Genomic DNA, 11,808 nt, shown 5'->3' with positions numbered 1-11,808 from the left:
AATGTTGTTAATAGATCTTCTTAAAAATAAATTATTTAAGGAGGCTTATCTTTAAAATACTACTAGAATTATGACTAGAAAACATATGAATCATTGCTGTTCTATAGCACAATTAATTTTCATTGCTATGTTTGTGACCTACTTACACAGACTGCAAACACTAATCTCACTGGATAATTAAAAGAGTGTAAATATCATTTGTCCAGTCCCTGATGATTTGTTTTAGAAATCCAATGAGCTCTCTACAGTAAATTTGCAGATAAGAAATCCTCAGTTACATATAGACTTTAATTATCACATATCATTAATGATGCTTAATACTTGGTTTCATATTTTACACTTAGAATAATACAAATTATATTTAACATGTGAATAAATAATTTCACCCATAAATTTATTTCTCTAACTGTAGCATTCTTATGCAATGGAATGTGGATACATTGTACAAAACAGGCAAATATATTTGTCTTATATTTGGTCTTGGGTAAAATATTTGTAATATTTTTGTTGATATAAACGAGGTTTTCTTTAAAATTGGCCTTCTAAACACAGGTGTATATTTCAGGACTGAACCAAATACATCAGTTTCACAATCAAGGAAATATGTGGCTAAAAGCCATCCTGATATAGTGATAAAATAAATTTAGCAATTAGAGATATATATTAGTTGCATATATAATAAATTACATTGAGAGTCATAACAAATGGGAAATGGTTGTACAGACTGAATGTTACAAGCCGATTGATAAAAGAAGAAAACGACAAGGAAAAAAATCCGTGACAGTGAATTTTATAAAGTATAGTAAGAATGACAGAAATCCCAGCAACGCTATAAGCTTGTAACTAGCTAAAGATAATAAATTTGTTAGTAATTATGAGGAAGGAGAAAACATTATTTAATCTGGGGGGGCTTCTGTTGGAAAGAAACTGGATGACCTACTTGTATAGCATGAAATGCTTTCAAATCTACTAGTAAACCGAATAGTGTAACCATACTTACCTGATATGTCTATGTTAAATGGATAAATACATCTTCTGTCCTTAAAAATATTTTTTAAAGTACTCCGAAGTCAGACCTTGAGTCCTGCTGCATGTTGGTTAATAAATTATTTAAATAAAAAAAAATTCAATCTTTGTTGAATATATTATAAATAGTCCCAAAGATCAAAGCTCCATGCTAGCAGTGTTAAAGTTATGGGAAAAACAGTAAATTACAGATTAGGGGTGAAGCATGCAATGCACTTCAATATAAGAACTTAACAGGGGGTGTTAAGAGAGTTGGTGTTTTGGTACCTTACTGTGCTGTTACCAGAAGGACATATGGTGTTTTTCATCCTTACCTGTTCATTTTTTTCATCTCCTTATAAATAAAGTCCAGGTACCAAGAAATTGCCATGTAACTTATGTACTTTACCATGCATGAATGTTTGTTCTTTGAATGTCTGGAATCAAGATGTGCTTTCAGTGTGAAATAAGACACTATTTAACTCCACCTGTTTAACACATGGGTTTCAAGACCTACCTTATCATTTAGTACAATTGAAAAACATGTAAAACTTCAGTAGAGAAACTGCTGAGAGCTGTTACTTGCATCTTCTTCTCTATCATGTATCATTTGCTCCCTCAATTCATACCAGTTTTCTGTTCCTTTCTACTTTCTTTACTCATGGATTAACTACGAGTGTTTGGAAACAAAGCTAGCCAGCCAGGTCTGGGGACACATGCTGAAGTAGATGTGACATTTTAGACACTGAACTTTCCACCTATAGGTCATCAGTTAAAACCAACTCAACTAAACAATTGCTAAAATTTTATCTCAAAGACCCTCTGTGCAGAGACCAATATATAGGAATCATTACACTGAACACACTGGAAGCATATTAAACTAAGAATTGGAAAAGGAGTTGCTTCAGCTCCAGCTGCTGTTTTTACACTAGGAATCATTGTGGAAGAGCTGTTCCTTCTTTAATCTTGTACCTTACCTTGTTCTGGAGTAATGTTTGTATGTACACAAGCCATTAGACCCATCATAGAACACTGTATTTGAAAAATTTCCGCCCCTAAATCATGTTATTATTTATACGATGGAACCATTTGCAGGTTCATCAAAGATGCTACAAACTGCATGAGCGTTGGTGGCTGAATCAGTTATCCCCAGGAGATACATCCTTCTCAGACTGGGGTGGGGTAATATAGGCATAGTTGTATCTGTGGAAAGCTTTTCTTGCAGATAAACACAGGATTTAATTCAAAAAAGCTATTATCTAATACTTCTATTGATACTAATTTCTTTTTTAAACTGATGTTTGTAATTATTCTTATATATGCAAAACAGTTCATTTGCATAGCATACACACAGAGCTACACAAAACATAGCAGCTTGAGGTTCTACATCTTCTTTTCTTGACCCGCTTTGTCATCTTTAATGTTTCTTTTGTCTCTTTATGGCCTTCTCCATTGTCTTTTTTTCCTTGATAGAAAAATCCTTCTCCCTTATCATTATTTCCTTATTCTTTCTTAGAGGCACTGAGTGAAACTCCTACTGTATCTGATCCCACAGAAGAGTGTTTCTCCTGCAATGGTTGTACACCAGTCCCCAGATGCTCAGTAGTACGATAAGGAATCACATTTTAGAAATGAGTGGAATAAGTCTTGCCATAGCAGGCTCTTCAGGCCCTTTATTTTTCTTCAGTAAAGCTGATGGAAATAGTATATTAGTCTAGAAACTATTAATAACAACTGCAGATTAAAATATGGTAGGTGACTATGTTTCTTCCTGTCTCTGCAGTGCATCACCCTTGGGGTTCCTCATCTCCAGGACATCTGTTCCCAGCTACCCCACTCCTATAAATCTCCCTGCCATCCTTGACTTTCTGTCCATCACTAGAGGTGATATTTAGGCTCATTTGCACTGCTCTGTCATGTTCAGACCATCATAAGCTACTGCTTCACATCCTCCATCTGCCTCTTGGTTCTTCACCCCAAGTGTCAAGCTGGCCATGCCTTGCAACACTGCAGAAATCAGTCTCTCCCCAGTCCCATTTTCCCTTCTCTCTTCCCTTCTTTGAAGGCAATAGTGCTCTCCTACTGGCTAAATGCACATGTTCATATCAGTACAGTGCTGACACAAGCCAGTAAAATGTTATAAAAAAGCCATGAACTCTTTATTTTACTTGATCAGTGATGAAAGTCACAGCATAGTTATGTGAATGCCTAGTTTCTTGCATGACTGTCTTGACCTAACTTTTACAGGAGGATTTACTAAGCACTGAAATTTCATCTCTCTCTACAGGAAAAATTTATGCAGGCTTTCTAATAAGAACAAATAGGCAGACCCTGCAAAGATATTGGCACTATTCCACACCCTAAGCTGAAGTGAACGCTGTTCAGTGTAAGAATGTTATTTGGCCACCACTTGCTGCTGTCATAGCCCTAGCAAGCGTAAAGATGCAGACACTGTGTTCAGACAACAACAGCCAACATGTGGAAATTACCATCAGAGACTGTTCTGAGAGAGAAAACTGGATGCAAGCAACAGAGAAATCTGAAAAGGGGTTGCATGCGATGGGATTATTCTTCAGCATCTGGCGTGTCTAAAGTGGGGTTAAAAAAAAAAATTCTATTTTTGTACAATTTTCTCCTGCATTTGAAGAATTATTATAGTAATTGAAAAATACTTCTTTACCACCTAGATGAGTCAAAACTTGGTAAACAGGTTTTCTTTGAACTTCCTAATTAAATTAGTTTTGGGTAGAATGCAAGCACAATAAATTCCAGCTGTAAAGGTCACATTTTGGAAACATTATAAGCCACTTAACAACAGAAGCTTAGAAGGAGAATGCTTTCTCAGCCTTTATGACTGCCTTGCAATGCTGTAATAGCACTGGGACAGCAGTATTACTGTAATTAAATATCCTTTGCAACAGCCTGGACAAGCAGAAACACTCTGGTCACCTAAGATGTGTAGTAGAACAACACCCTTGGGACTGAGATGTGCATAACTCTTTCTCAGACATTGTAATGTGACAGCATCAGCTCCCACATATGTAGCTCAGCCAATAATGATTGAATCTATATATTTTATTAGTCAAAACTTTTGTACTTATGGAAGAGGGAATTCTTAAAACTGTCTGTTATGGAATCTGGGAGACTTAGTTTTAGTAATTTGAGACTGTTCTTCTCCTCAGTCTTCTGTGGTTACACTTTCCAGGGCAGAGAGAGTAGGATGAGATGTGTGTCTGTGCCATAGTCAAAACAGCAGTTACAATACACAGGAGGTGGAGGGATGGCAGAGGCTAATGGAGGCCTCTCACTGGACATTAGTAGCCTCCTAGACAGAATGGAGATGTTGGCAGACCAGGAACATCCAAAACTGTCCCAGCTGAATCCTCCTGAGCCTGTCTGTCAGGGTCTCACCACCACAGCTATTTCATGTTAGAGAAAATGGCTACCCAGCTACTGCTCTCTGTCTTAGCTACAGGATCTTAAGCATGAATCTGAGAGCAATAGGTACATATCCATATGCAATATGAGCTTCTGTGCCCTCCAAGAATTCCTTGGTGACAAAAGGTAAGGACAAACTTTGGAAACTGCTTACTCCGATAAGTGACATTCTATTCTATGGGAGTAAACTTGTATGTAGTCACATAATCTTTATATTTAAAATTATAGAAAAAACCATAGTTTCTACAGTGTAACAAAAAGTAGCTGAGGGATATTATGGGAGTAAACAAGACACTTTTCTGTCCTTCAGGTCCACCTGGACGTCATGGCTGATTCAAGACTTGTGTACCACCTATGATTGCCTGACTGCATCCAGGGCAGTTTTTGTATACCTTTGTCAAACAGTCATCATTTTGGCTGATAGCAAGTTTCGTTCTTAACCAGAACTGGAAAAAACTGCATAGCTTGCACACCAAACTATGAAAGTAAAAGGTATGAGAATAGTATGCTCTCTGTAAAGAAAACATAGAAACACATTTAGAAAAGTGGCTTTCATATTTCCTTGAGATATGCCAGTTCATTATACATATCTCTATCCCACAGCAGCTTGGATCATTTAGGAATATTTGCTTCTGTGGTATCTGCCTTCCTGACCAACACTGGAGATTTTCACTGTTGTGAGCAGAAATTTTTAAAACCTGAGCTTATAGATGAGGCTACAACAGTCATCCTCTCTGGTTTGGACATGGATGGCATCATACAATTCATACTGTCCAGTGAGGAATACCTGTACTGACTTGCATTGCATTTCATGGCTTATATTATATTCTGGTTCCAAAGATAAAGTACAAAGAGTGGGATTATACTAATGTAGTAAGTTTGTTTCTACACGTTTTAAAAATTAGCATTTGTTGGATTGTTTACAGTTTACTTGTGCATTTAATGTATTCAACAGTTACATGTGATTTAAGTTGCAAACTCCAATAGAGTATTTTCACATGCTATAGAAATGCAGAAAATTTCCTCACACCCTCCCCCCACTGCACATTCGTACTTCTTATGTCTGCCAGATGGTGTGGAGCAAATTATTCTAGTGCTCAGACCATGTGAATTTTAAGCAGATGAATATAACAGTCTGCACAGCACTTTGCCTTCTTTTATCACTGACTGTGGTGCTGGGCTGTTTGATCACTCCCCAGAACAAACAAATCTCATTAATCAGTGTTTTCCATTTTTTTCTCCTTGGCTGCTTTTTCCTTTCCATTCACTTTTGGAGAATTTCTTTGGAAAGCCTTGATTTTAGAAGGAGGTAAATTTTTCAGTCTGTTTGGTGCTTTTATTTAAAACTGAATTTAGCTTTAAGAAAAAGTGCCAGTGTGATAAAACTGAGAAATAATGCAGTTCATGTATAAATGAAACTTGGCCTGAGCATCTATGAGGTAAGTTATCCACTAGTATTCCACAGCAATTTACATCTCTATAGTTGAAAGGGTAATTTGATTTAAAATCCATGTACCTTACATTACTAGGGCTCTTGCTGAAACTGTCATTGAAGATTCTGAATTATGCAATGCAAGTATAGTTACTTCACCTCAAATGTCAGCGACATCAGCCAAGCAATAATTTGATGATGTCGCTTAATTCACTCGGCCATGACTAAACTGGTCTTGAAGCACTCCTGACTTTTTGTTTTACTTTCAGTTCACAGAGTCGTAAAAATATTGGTCAGAAGGGACCTTTGGAGATCATCTGGTCTAATCTCCCATGCGACTTGGGACTCTTGCTAGAGCTAGATCAGGTCAGCCATGGCTTTACCCATGTGAGTCTTAAAAAGCCCCAAGGATAGAGATTTCACTGTCTCACTGGGGAAACAATGGTATGAACCTGCTCCGGTGCTGCACTGTTCTCCCAGAGAATCCAAACCTCCCTAACTGAAATTTGTGCCCATTGCCCCTTGTTACATTGTCTGTTAATATGGAGAAGAGTTTTGCTCTGTCACCTCTGTGGCTCCACTTCCAAGCATTGTAGCCTGCTAACAGATTGCTGCTTAGCTCTTCCTTGCCAGACTGAATAAGTCTAGCTCTCTCATTGCTCACTATGGCCAATGACTAACCATTCCTCCTTGATGCTCCAGCCATCTTGATAGCCCTCAGATGGACCCTCTCCAGTTTCTCCACATGCCCATCAAAGTTGGACACAAACTCCAGATATGCCTTGGCCAGTGCACCTCACTGACAGTGTCTGAATGGATCAGCCTCTTCACAGCTGACTTAAGAAAACAGGTACTATTTAATACTGTTGGCTACTGAGTTCTTGCAGTAGTTTTCCTGTATTAGGACTTTGAACTGTAAAGACCTTTAGTTCTTAGAGAACTATTGTGGAATACACAACTTTTGGTACAGTCTTGGCTTTGCTTCTTGACTGCTTACAGGTCTGCATTCCTGTAGGAAGTTTATCTGGTAGTATGAAGACATTGTCTCTACTCCTCCTCCAGACTAAGAAGAGAAGGTAACAAAGTCAATTTGCAGGCCAAGGCACCATCACTTGAGCACATTTCAAATAAATATCAAGCAAAAATATAGCCTTTGCTCTGTTATTTTCCCTAATAAGCTCTTTGACAGGGTTGGGAAAGAGCTGGAGGTTTGGGGAATTGGGGGCGGGGATGGGTTGTAATGCTAGTTTCAAGAACTAGATTTAATCATGTGGCAATTTTTTGCCACATAATCATATGTACATATTTCTGTCAGTGAAGACCTACCCAGAAATATAGTATACACACTGGGAGGGAGTCTTAATGTTGAAGGTACAAGAACACTGTAATAAGTGATAAAGAAACCCTTACTTATCTCCTCTTCAAATTAGAAGCCCTTGTTAATATTCCAGCACAGAATTGGTTTATTAAGCTGTTGGCAATAGCAGCAGATCTATTTGAATCAAAATAAAAACTGACGGAAGAAGCAAAAAATTCAGTGCAGCAGTGCTGATAATCGTGTATGGTACACACCACATTGAGAAATGGGCAGGAAGGTAGAGGCACTAAGAGTAGCATCAGTTCAAACTGGGATGTACTGTATCACAGGCATCTTGAAGGAAAATGTGATGAAACTCAGAAAGCTGCATTCACTCAACAGCAAAGTCAGAATCTAGGCCAACACTTAGTTCTGATCTTAACTCAGTGTAGGGTGATTAGATTTACATGGTATTTAACACTAGGAATTTTTCTGTTTCTTCTTTCTTATTCTTACCTGCCTCAATGACAAAGTCACAGTTGCATTCTACATAGCATCTGGGTTCATCTCCCAGGAGATCTGTGACATTGTACCCAGAACATATGGCCACTTTGCGCTTTCCCTGACCAAAGTTTCACCTGAAGCATTCTCTCTTAATTTGTTCTATATTCTTCATTTTCCTCCAATGAAATATTAGCTCTGCTTCTCTTTCCTTTGTGGTTTAGAGTTGGTTTCTCAACACTGGTGACTTGCAAATTATTTTTAATAGAAAGTAAATGTTGGTGTGTGGGAGTACATACACAGCCTATGCAAGTCTGTGCATGTGTGCAGCAGAGGAAGACTGCTGAGGAAGATTGCTGAGGACAGGCAGGGCTGTGTAGCCACAAGCTGTATGTATTTTAGAACACTAGGATAAAGAGGGGACAATGGGTTAGAAATAGTTCTCTGAGGTTTGCCATTTCATACCAATGTGCTGGTGAAGACACAGAAGCTTGCACATTAAATGTTTGAGGTGGGCTTTAAGCCAAAAGAAGGTGATATCTTTCCTTTTCCTTAAGTGAGTTGTCTTTCAGTCTTACTTCCTTTGACTCTGCCATATTCACTTTAAAACTTTATCCCTTTAGAAAGTCTGAGAAGATGGTCTCTTCAGAAGGCTGATTTTTTTTTCCTCTTTCTTCTGTTTCTGCTTCTTTCTCTTGTAACTGTCAGCTTGTATGCTTTTCTGTCCCTTTACCACTACTGTTTTTTCCCTTGGCATTCTCATCTTTTATACGCCCTGTTCTTTTTCCTTTCCCCCAGGGGAACACAATGTTGGAACTGAGATAAACCTAAAGAAGTAGTATTCCTCCAGGGAGCATCTAGATGATAGACATGAGCAGAACTGGATGATTTTGTGAATGCAAAAGTGCATAGGACAAACTATATCTCAAAAACTTCACGCTCAAATAAATTAGCATTTTTCATACTGACCTATGAAACAGCACAATTTTCCCATCAAGTCAGCAGATGTTTTTGAAAGCACTGACACCAATATCAATCTGAACTACTGTGGAGTTAGTACAGAAAAGTGATTTGTTGTTAAGAAAAGACAAAGCAGATTATGAATATGTCTCTTAGCTATTTTTTAGTATTAACTACTGAGAACATTTTAATTTAATAGTATTAATCACCATAGCATTAGCCAGGGGTGACATTTACTCTCAATCAGAATAGAGATGGGAGATGCTGTGGTTACAGATAAAGCTATGATAGACCACCTGCAGAATCTGTACTGGTTATTGTTCAGTGGTACTCTTAAAGTACAAAGCAGCAAACCTCTCAGATCCATCCTGGGGATTACAAGACATTATTACCCTCAGCTTCCAAGCAATGTCCCTCTGCTGGACTGTTAATACTTTCCTGCTACCCTAATCTTCCAAGAAAGCAATTTATGTAAGTGCTCCCTAACTCATTTCTGTCCAAATGAGAAAGGTTAACTTAAACCAGTCCAAAAATCACCTCTTTATTAATGTGGCTTATTTGACAAAAGTAAATCAGAAAGCTTATAAAAACTACACCTATGGGAGAACTTAAGAGTTAAAGGATGCGTAGGAGGGATATTAGAGCTTTCTGTTGTATGAATGTCTATCAATAGACAACAGAGCTGCTCAGGTCTTGTTCTGGTTATTTCAGATTTACTTTTAAGTAAATACAGATAAATACACTGTTAAAAAGATGAGCACATAAGAGTCTCATTTAATTTAACATCCTCTACAAGGTCCACAGTGTTTCAGCTACATCTTGGGGGACTTGAAATGTTTTTTCCTACTTTACTGTTCCCGCAGACCAACATTCTTCACTGTAGGGTACTGCATGCTTTTCAGAGAATGTGAATGCTTTTCAGAGAATATTTGTACTGAAGCTTCAGTCCTTACTCCATCACTCTCCCACACGAGGTGCTAAGAAGCACTGTCTTCTTTTAAAGGAAAGAAAATTCTCTAGGATTCTCCACTATGAATTTGCTCCAAGGTATTAATTAATTTCCACTGGAATCTATGGAAAAATAAAGCTAATGTCAAACATCTGAATATTTCTGCAAATATCTGTTTTTCTAAGAACAGCTAGTATTATTCATGTAAATGTATCCAAATCAATCAGGATGTCACTTTAATGTAGGATCAGTCATCTGATATGGAAAAATGCATATTAAAAAATAGCTTTTAGAAGAAAATACACAATTCTTTGCTCCTGATTCTCTAAAGATATATTCAAGTACTGAACTTGATTCACTATGAGCAGTGTCAGGCTGTTATGTCATGGATTTTTTCAGGTGATCTGGCAGCTGACAGTGTCCTGTCTCCGGTTGCTTGTCTGTGTCCCCATGCTACTCTGTCTGTTGTCCTTGTTAGGAAGCTAAACAGGCTAAGAAACTGCTTTTATGTTGTTGTTGCTAGGTTATTTTTTTTGTCGTATCAGTTTCACAGCCTGATGCACTCACTGCATGGCTACCAAACAACCATGCCATGGTGAGGGATAGGGTACTGCAGAGATAGGACTGAGCAGTCAAGATTGACAAGGTCAGGGACTGCTAAGGTAGTAGGTAGTACTGCAGCACAATCTTGAAAAGATTCATTTAATCCCGTGGAACTACTTGCTACACGTTAAATATAAGACTGGGCTGTGTGTTACATATCTCACGTACCACAGTGCAGACAAAAATGTCAAAATTGCAGAAGAAAGCCCTTATTTACCTGTGATAACCTTAATTCTGCCTCCCTTATTATAGTAGTATTACAGTAATAGTACAGTACTGCTATAATAGTACATGTAAATACTATACAAAATGCTATACACAATATAATAGTATTACACATTCATAGAAAACAAAAAGAAGTTTGAACAATCATTGCTTTATTTAGGCCATGTAGGCTGCATAACACCTAACAAGCACAGATGAGTCCCAGCCATTCTCTTTTCTGGAAGCATCTCCTACGACAAGGAAATGTTCACTGACATGATGCAAGGTGGGGCCCAAGCTAATGAAGCCTGAAAGCAAGCTGCTGCCTTAGAACAAGTTATCTGTCTGCTTTGCAGTACAGGTCCAAAGAGTCTGAGCAAGACTATGGCAACAGCGGGCTCCTCACCATCCTCTTTCCAAGTACTTTCCAGATCTGGGCAGAAAGAAGCACTTACACAATAAATCCCACCTGCACATGTATAGATCAACTATCCTGTGTGCCTAGGAAAGACCAGTTATAACACAAGAAAGAGGCCATACATATGGCTTACCTTTGAAAAGGCAGAATTGTGTAGAAGACAAGGTCACCACTAATCTAAATACAAAAACAAGCCTAAGGGCACATGAGACAGTTCTTTATATTAACCTAGATATGGCTGTTATAATTTTAAAAAATGCTGCAAGTATAGCATTCTCCTTGTTTTCAGCCAAGAGGCAAGTTGCTCTGTCTCTACAAAGAAGGTCACTCGCCAGAGTATTGTATCAGTTCTTTTGTTTCTACAAGAAGGAGCAGCTCAAATCAGCACCTTCTCCTTTCTCTTTGGGAACAGTCTTGCTCCTTAGAGAGAAAGATATCACTACAGGGCATGCGATGTAATATAATAGTGCCTTAATCCTCACTCCCCCAACCCCCCCCCCCCCAAATTTAGCCAATGTCTTCTTTCGACTCCTTTGGCACTCTTATACTGGTTTTCAGATTATACTAAGGTTGTTATTTCCAGCTGTGAGCCAGGGGTAGAATGACACACACTAAGAAATAACCTCACTTGTACAAGGGTGGGGCTTTATGGTAATAAGTTGTCAAGAGAGAGGTTGCACAGCTGCAGAAGTTTAAATCCGCTTTCAATGTTTTCATTGGCTGCTGAGGGTTTTTCTGTAAGCAGACTTTTAAGACAGTTGAGAGAAAAAGTCTTGATCACCTGGGGAAGAACAAGGAAGGCCATTTTTTAAAAAAATTGGACCAGCTGTGTAAGGTATGATTGTTAATGTTTATGGTTTGTTATAAACTATTCCTAGGATATGATGAATTTTTAGTGGGTATAATTTTCTACTGCTAATATTTTGTTTGTAGTCTGGAACTTATTATGAAGATAAGGATTAGTAATTACCATTTTAGATGTTAGTAGCCCATGAGGTAGA

Source organism: Strix aluco, chromosome 4 (genome assembly GCF_031877795.1).
Source record: "Strix aluco isolate bStrAlu1 chromosome 4, bStrAlu1.hap1, whole genome shotgun sequence".
In the NCBI taxonomy this organism is placed as follows: Eukaryota; Metazoa; Chordata; class Aves; order Strigiformes; family Strigidae; genus Strix; species Strix aluco.
This window is presented reverse-complemented; position numbering follows the sequence as displayed.